The 7,500-nt window shown below is 43.7% G+C and overlaps 1 protein-coding gene across 1 annotated transcript in view; it reads left to right on the forward strand.

Annotated features, from left to right (window-relative positions):
* Nucleotides 1-7,500, forward strand: part of LOC105912042 (sodium/potassium/calcium exchanger 3-like) — a 39,654-nt gene that overhangs the window by 21,631 nt on the left and 10,523 nt on the right. The window lies entirely within an intron of this gene.

The raw sequence follows: 7,500 nt of genomic DNA on the forward strand, positions 1-7,500 counted from the left end.
GTACTACAGCATACGTCACTTGTTCAGAGAGAGAGAGAGAGAGAGAGAGAGAGAGAGAGAGAGAGAGAGAGAGAAAGAAAGAAAGAAAGAAAGAGAAAGAGAAAGAGAGAGAGAGAGAGAGAGAGAGGGAGGGAGGCAGGCAGGCAGAGAGGCAGAGAGAGAGAGAGAGAGAGAGAGAGAGAGAGAGAAGAGAGAGAGAGATTTATCTCTTTACTGTAAGAGAATTAAAGCAGAGACAGGTCCTGACCAAGTACAGACTCGGTGACCACAGTCTTGCCATAGAAAAAAAAAGCAGAATAAGAAAATCATGGTTGCCAAGGGAGCAAAGAATATGTGGTCACTGTATGACAGGTGAGGTTGAGCCTGAGCTGAGACCTGTCTTACTTGGACAAGGACAGACAGTAGGTCCTGCTCCTGCTAAATACATTACTGAGTGCCAGTGAGGCAGTGCTTAGACATCATTGTACGGACACATGTACATACACCCATTCACACATATACACACCATTGTAAACACCAGGCAAGGACATCCAGCACACATAAATACATGCAAACAGGTGCACACACAAACACAGACATTCACCCACACACATGTCATGCCAATAAAGCTCAATTGAATTGAATTTTAATGAATTGAGAGAAAAGGCATTGTAAGGAGGGAGAGAAAAAAGACAGATCGTGCGGAGGGAGAGAGAGAAAGAGAGTGGAGATGTCGAGAGAGAGAAAGAGAGAGAGAGATGAGATAATGCATCTGTGAAAAGAGAGAGAGAGAGATGAGACAATGCATCTGTGAAGAGAGAGAGAGATGAGACAATGCATCTGTGGGGAGAGAGAGAGAGATGAGACAATGCATCTGTGAAGAGAGAGAGAGAGAGAGAGATTTGAGATTTGAACAAACTTTTATTATACAACAGTTAAAGGTCCCACAAACAAACAGTTCCCTTCACCCCCCCCCCCCCCCCCTACACACAAAAAAAGGAAAGAAAGAAAAACTGGCACAAAAACAAAACACAAGTCAGTTGTTCAAAAAAGGAGCGAAGACCAGTTCGTCCTCTTTCACCGCGCAAAGCGCACCATTACCACACCATATATCTTTAAAGACATCAATTGCACTCATGACATTATAGAAATGAAAATCAATACCAATTCTCGATTTAACTAAATTCTTGAAAACTGCTTTACATCATCCCCTGTACTGTACCGTACCTTGTTTCTGCGGCTAAGGTTAGATTGCTAGTTTGGCCTGACCAACAATAAAATTAAGAGTTGACACTTTGACCTCTGCCTCTGATTGTACGAGAACCCAATTATAAAACCTTGCTTCGTGAACATTGTTCCCATTGAAAAAAATAGTAGGCTTAGCATACAGAATAAAGGGGAAAGCCTATTACAGTCCATGAAACAGTGATAGATAGTCTCTCTCCCAACACAGAATGGACACTTGTCACTAATTTCAGGGTTTATCTTAGCTATAACGGCATTAACCGCAATAGCCCCATGTAATATCCTCCACTGAAGATCCCCAGTTCTTTTCGTCAATGGCTGCTTGTACAAGACTCTCCACACAGGTTTGGTGTTGTCGTTAATGCCTAACCTGTCTCTCCAAACAGTATCTGTCCTGCCTTCCAACGTTCTCCCTATTTGCCAGCTTCACTAAATCCTGTACAAACTTTCCCCGTAACTGTAAATAAACAAATGCGTTCATGTTCTCCAAAAACCAGCAGGGGGCTAGCATGGCCACACTCCTGCACCGCAGGTAAAAGAAGAAATGTTTGGGAAAATATCTTCCCCATCACAGATTATATTTCCCTTGCTGTATCCTTCTAGAAGACTTTTCTCCTGAAGATTTAACACCCCATTTAGTTTTCCAAAGAACCTCTCCACATACCTCACAGACTTAATCCCTAAGCAGGAAGCTACTGCCTGGGCATTTTTGCAACTTGCAGCCTGCCCTGCCAACCAAATGTCGCAATTTCAAAAACCATTTTTCACATAACAGTTTTTTTATCCCAGGAAAGTCCTCACCAGCCACATCAAACCGTTGATCGCCAACACAATTGGCTCCTCCAGCAACCAGTGAACGGATGATAACCCTCCAACCCACTGATGATAAAAAAGTCCCCAAACCCTAAAAATACTTCTGTAAAAAAGAGGTAATCCTTCAATGACGAGCTACTTAGCGTCCATCTGGAAGAGACTGACATCCAGGCCCAATTTACTGACTCCATGCAAATACAATGGGCCAAGTGGTCTCCAAGTCAGTGTTTTGGGTGCAGTCAGCAGTCGCTGAATGAACTGTAATCGGTAAGCGTCTCTCCTGCTGACCAGATTCATGAAGCCCTTGTCCTCCATCCTCTCTTGACAAGAAAAGAACCGCCTGAGGGACCCAGTGCATTTTGTCCCAAAAGAAGTCCACCACTTCCTTCTGAATGCTATCCAGTAGCAGAGCAGGAGGTTCCATGCAAGCAAACTTGCCATAATGAAGAAGCCACTAAATTATTTGGTGATAAGTATGCGCCCTCTGTACGAAAGTTGAGGGAGCAACCATTTCCATTTCCCCAAGCGGCCTTTAACCTTATCAAAAAAACCCCTTCCCAGTTCTTGGAGACAAAAGAATCATCTCCCAAAAAAACACCCAGATATTTTAGCCCTTCCTTTTTCCAGAGCAACCCACCCGGCAAACCAGAGCACCTTCCTCCCCACTCCCCTACCCAAAAGGGCTTCACTTTTTTCCCCAATTCACTCTAGCAGAAGACAAACATTGAAAAGCTTTACAGTGTTTTCTAATGTAACCACATCATCTTTGTCATTAACAAACCATGACATCATCTGCATAAGCAGACAAAAAAAACCTATCAAGACAACAGGCACAGAAAAACCTCTCAAATCAGTGCGCAGTTTATGCAACAGAGTTCTATAGCAATGGCATATAGCATCCCTGACATGGGACACCACTGCCTTACTCCCCTCTTGACTTTAAAGGGGGCACTCAGGCCACCGTTCACTTTTAACACACTTTCATATTACAGTACATTGTTTTAACCATTGCTATGAAACCCAGAACTAAACCCAAAAGAAGCTAGCGTGGACCACAAGTACTGATGTTCCACACGGTCAAAAGCCTTCTGTTGGTCTAATGAAATAAGCCCCAAATTGCACCCAGAGTTTCCTTGAAACTGTCAGCAAGTCTCTAACTAATGCAATATTATCAAAAATATAAACGGTCAGGTATGCAATACGCTTGATCCGGAGTGGATTACTTGACCAATCACTTTTTTCAGTCTCATGGCCAAGGACTTGGATAATAACTTTTTATCAGAGCATAACAAGGAAACTGGGCGCCAGTTGCCTATATTCTGAAGATCGCCCTTCTTGGGCAACAGAGTGATCACAGCGCGGCGGCAACTAAGAGGCAGGCAGCCTTTTTCTAGACTCCCCCGGAGCACCTCTAGGAGATCTTGTCCAATACTGGGCCAAAAAGTCTTATAGAACTCAATCTGCAGTCCATCAATTCCTGGGGCTCTATCATTCTCCATACTCATAAGGGCCTGTTCAAGTTCTTGGAGCGTTAACACTTTTTCCAACTCAGCATGTTGGAGTGCCTTGGGCAGACCACTGAGGAGACCACTGAGGAATGCACCGGTTGGCATATCACTGGATGGCGTATCACTGTGCACCAACTCACTTTCATACAGCTTAGAATAAAAAATCATTGCATAGTTGCGTAACTCAGCAGGCTCAGTGAACTCCTGGCCTTCTTCAGACCGCAAAGTGTGCATCATCCTGCTCTGACCATTTTTTCTCTCCAACCCAAAGAAAAACTTGAATGGAGCGTCCATAAGGCTGGCGCTCTGAAAACGTGAGCGCACGAGAGCCCCCTGTGCCCTGACCCCCAGCAGTTCACTTAATCTACCCTTTTTCTCCTTTAGAAGTTTAACTTGTTCTTCAGCCCCTGTTGGTGTGACTAACTCCTGCAGGTTCATAATATCTTCTTCCAAGCCCTTCAGTGAACGAATTATCTCATTGGTAACACTGAAGGTGTACTGCTGACAAAAAAGCTTAATTTGGACTTTCCCATAGTCCCACCATTGCTGTAATGAGGTAAAGGAAACTTTTTGCTGCCTAAAAGTCTCCCAAAAGAAGATAAAAGTATCTCTAAAGTGCTTATCCCCTAAAAGTGATGTGTTGAAGCACCAATAAGCACTCTTGGGCTTGAACGCTTTCACTGATGCCTTGCAAATAACTGCACAGTGATCAGAAAAGCCGGTTGGCAGGATGTGGCATTCTTTAAAGAGGTTGAGGTGATGCTTATACACATATATTCTATCTAATCGTGCTAAGGAAATATAACTATCCCTGCTTTGAGCCCATGTATATTGTCTAATCCCATGATGCATGGTCCTCCATAAGTCACACAGCTCATAGGTATTCATTAGTTTTATTACAGCTTTCTGGGAGGGAGCATGAGGCTCTAAATGATTTCTATCCAACTTATCCTCTGCGGTGCAGTTGAAATCACCACCCATGAAAAAAAGAGCTTCTGGATCCAAGTCACTAAGCACTTCACTGATTTTATCAAAAAAAAAATTCTCTCTGCACCATTTGTCGGTGCATATACATTAAGAAAAATCATGGTGTGTTTTTCAAAAACTGCCTTTACCATCATGAGTCTTCCCTCCACTATCTCCTCTACTTCACAAGAAAGAGGGAGAAAACCTTTAGAAAAAAGTATTGCCACGCCCCCACTCAGGGAGGTCTTGTGACTGAAAAAAATCCGCCCCTTCCAGTCTTTCCTCCATTCAACCTCACATTTAACGTCGCAATGCGTTTCCTGCACAAACATAACAGTTATTTGTTTTAAGGCGATAAAATCAAACAGAGTTAATCTTTTCTGTCCGTCCCTGGCACCGTTTAAATTTAGCGTGGCAACACTAAGGGTGCTCGTTTGACTGCTCATTATGTGTCTGAGGGTGGCTCCTCAAGCCGAACCTTTTTCCTCAGTGTAGTTAAAAACTTTCGTAGGCGTGCAACCTCCTCTCAGTAAAGGCGCCTTCTCTAATGAAGCAGGCAACATCGTTAATAAATTTGAGGCCGATCTGGAAATAAAAACTCAACTTCAACGTTTCGATTACCTTTGGTGTCACGCAGAAAGCGACTGATGTCCTCCGCTTTTATACCTCACTTGCTAGTTTTTCACCAGATGCGTTCAACTCTCCCCTGTGAGCAATCTGGACCAGTTAGACCCCCCAGACTCATTTGTCACTATCATCACTATTTGCCTCTCCTGCCTTCTTCACCTTACTCCCCTTGCCATCCACCAGTTCGATCTTTCTTTTAATCGGTACTTTGAACCCTGTGTCCATAGCAATATCTTGGACAGTCCCCGGAGATGTTTTTGAGCCCGCAGCTCCATCATCCTCCTTCCTCTCCAGCCCACTTTCCGTTCTGTAACAGGCTACTCTCTGTTTTTTTCGAACTGCTAAAAGCAGCAAGTTCTTTAGTGATCAAGTCATTCACTGTCACTTGTCGCCGACACAGTCACGTCAGGCTCAGGAGTGTCACCTGCTTAAATCCAACAGGCTGTTCTAACGTGGGATTGACCAATTCAGTTTCAGCCTGAGCACAGCCTTGTTCAACTATGCTTTCCCCAACCCCTGGTTCCGATGAGTTAAAATCAGATGATGGGGGGCCAGTTGTAGTGGGACCAGCCGCGCTTGCCTCAGTCAAACCATCAGTTTGCTGATCCGCGCTGTCACTCTTTCTGGGACAGTCACGAATTACATGACCGATACCGCCACACTTAAAGCACTTCAAGGCGGAATCCGACGTGACAAACACCACGTAATCAAACCCCTCCACCTTAAATTTCAACACCAGATTTAGTTCCTCTTGACCACCACTCAGCACCATGTATACCTGCCTTCTAAAGGAAACTAAATGTTTTAAAAGCGGCGATTTACAGCCAAGCGGAATCTTCCTAATGGAAGAGACCAGCCTTCCATGCCGCTGCAACTCTCTTTCAATGAGAACGTCTTTAATAAATGGTGGGACGTTAGAAATTATAACTTTCTTTGAGGGGGTACTAAGTGGAAGTACAGGTGTAAGGGTGTTACGGATCACTACACCCTGTTCAACCACCTCTCTCGTTTTCTCAACTGTACTAAGAAAAAGAACAGTCGCGTTGTTCATACGCGATGCCGACTTAATATGCTCATGGCCAACAACACTGCCAACCGCCAAACTGCATTCTTCCACAGATGCATCACATTGGAATTTTAACACCATGACTCCTTGTCAATTTAGTGAAATCCATTGCCTCGCAGCAGTCACGCTTCCAGCGAAGGCTGGTGGCCGACTCCACGGGAAAACACTTAACAAATTATAAAGCAAACTAAACCGATCTACAGCGCCTGTAGAGCTAATATACAAAAAAAACTATCCAAAAACACATAAAAGGGACACACAAAAGAGAGAAGTTTGAGAAACGGCCAAAAGACGGCTTCACTCACACTCACTCACGTTCGTCGCTCTCACAATCACCACGCGCACTCACTTCCGCATCCACTCAAAGAGAGAGAGAGAGAGAGAGAGAGAGAGAGAGAGAGAGAGATGAGACAATGCATATGTGGGGAGAGAGAGAGAGAGAGAGATGAGACAATGCATCTGTGAAGAGAGAGAGAGAGATATGAGACAATGCATATGTGGGGAGAGAGAGAGAGAGAGATGAGACAATGCATCTGTGAGGAAAGAGAGAGAAAGATGAGAAGAGAGATAGTAGGGAGATGTAAGAAGAGCAAGAGAAAAGGAGAGTGAGTCCATAAGGAGAAAGAGAGACAGTTACAAGAGTTATAGTATGAATGAAGCTCTGTGGGATGTCCCTTCAAAAGGAAAAAAGAAGAGCAGAGATGGAAAAAGAGGAGTGGAGCGAGAGAGAGAGAGAGAGAGAGAGAGAGAGAGAGAGGAGACAATGCATCTGTGAGGAGAGAGAGAGATGAGAGAGAGAGAAAGAGAGAGAGAGAGAGAGAGAGGAGAGTGGAGAGTGAGTCAATAAGGAGAAACAGAGACAGTTACAAGAGTTACAGTATGAAGCAGCAGTCAATTCTGTGACTTACTAGAAGCCAGTGTAAGGGCTTAAGTATTAGAGTAATGTGCTCTTTTGGTTTTTGTAAGAACTTTGCAGCTACATTTTGTAAAAGCCGAAGCTGTTTGATGGTCTTTTTTTTAGGAAGCGCTGTGAAAAGATCATTGCAGTAGTCAACCCTGCTGGAAATAAAAGCATGAATGATTTTTGATATGAGGCCTCCTCTAAGTTTGGCTATGTTTTTGAGATTGTAAAAAGCCGAATTTACTTATTGTTTTCACTTGGTTGTTAAAACTGAGATAGCAATCAATTAAGACACCAAGGTTTTAAGTGTCCTTCGCTTTAAGTCCTTTTGTGTCAAGATGAGTAGCAATCCTAAGTCTCTCCTTATTATTCAGCTGAAGGACATTTTGAGACAT

This window comes from Clupea harengus, chromosome 24 (genome assembly GCF_900700415.2).
Source record: "Clupea harengus chromosome 24, Ch_v2.0.2, whole genome shotgun sequence".
In the NCBI taxonomy this organism is placed as follows: Eukaryota; Metazoa; Chordata; class Actinopteri; order Clupeiformes; family Clupeidae; genus Clupea; species Clupea harengus.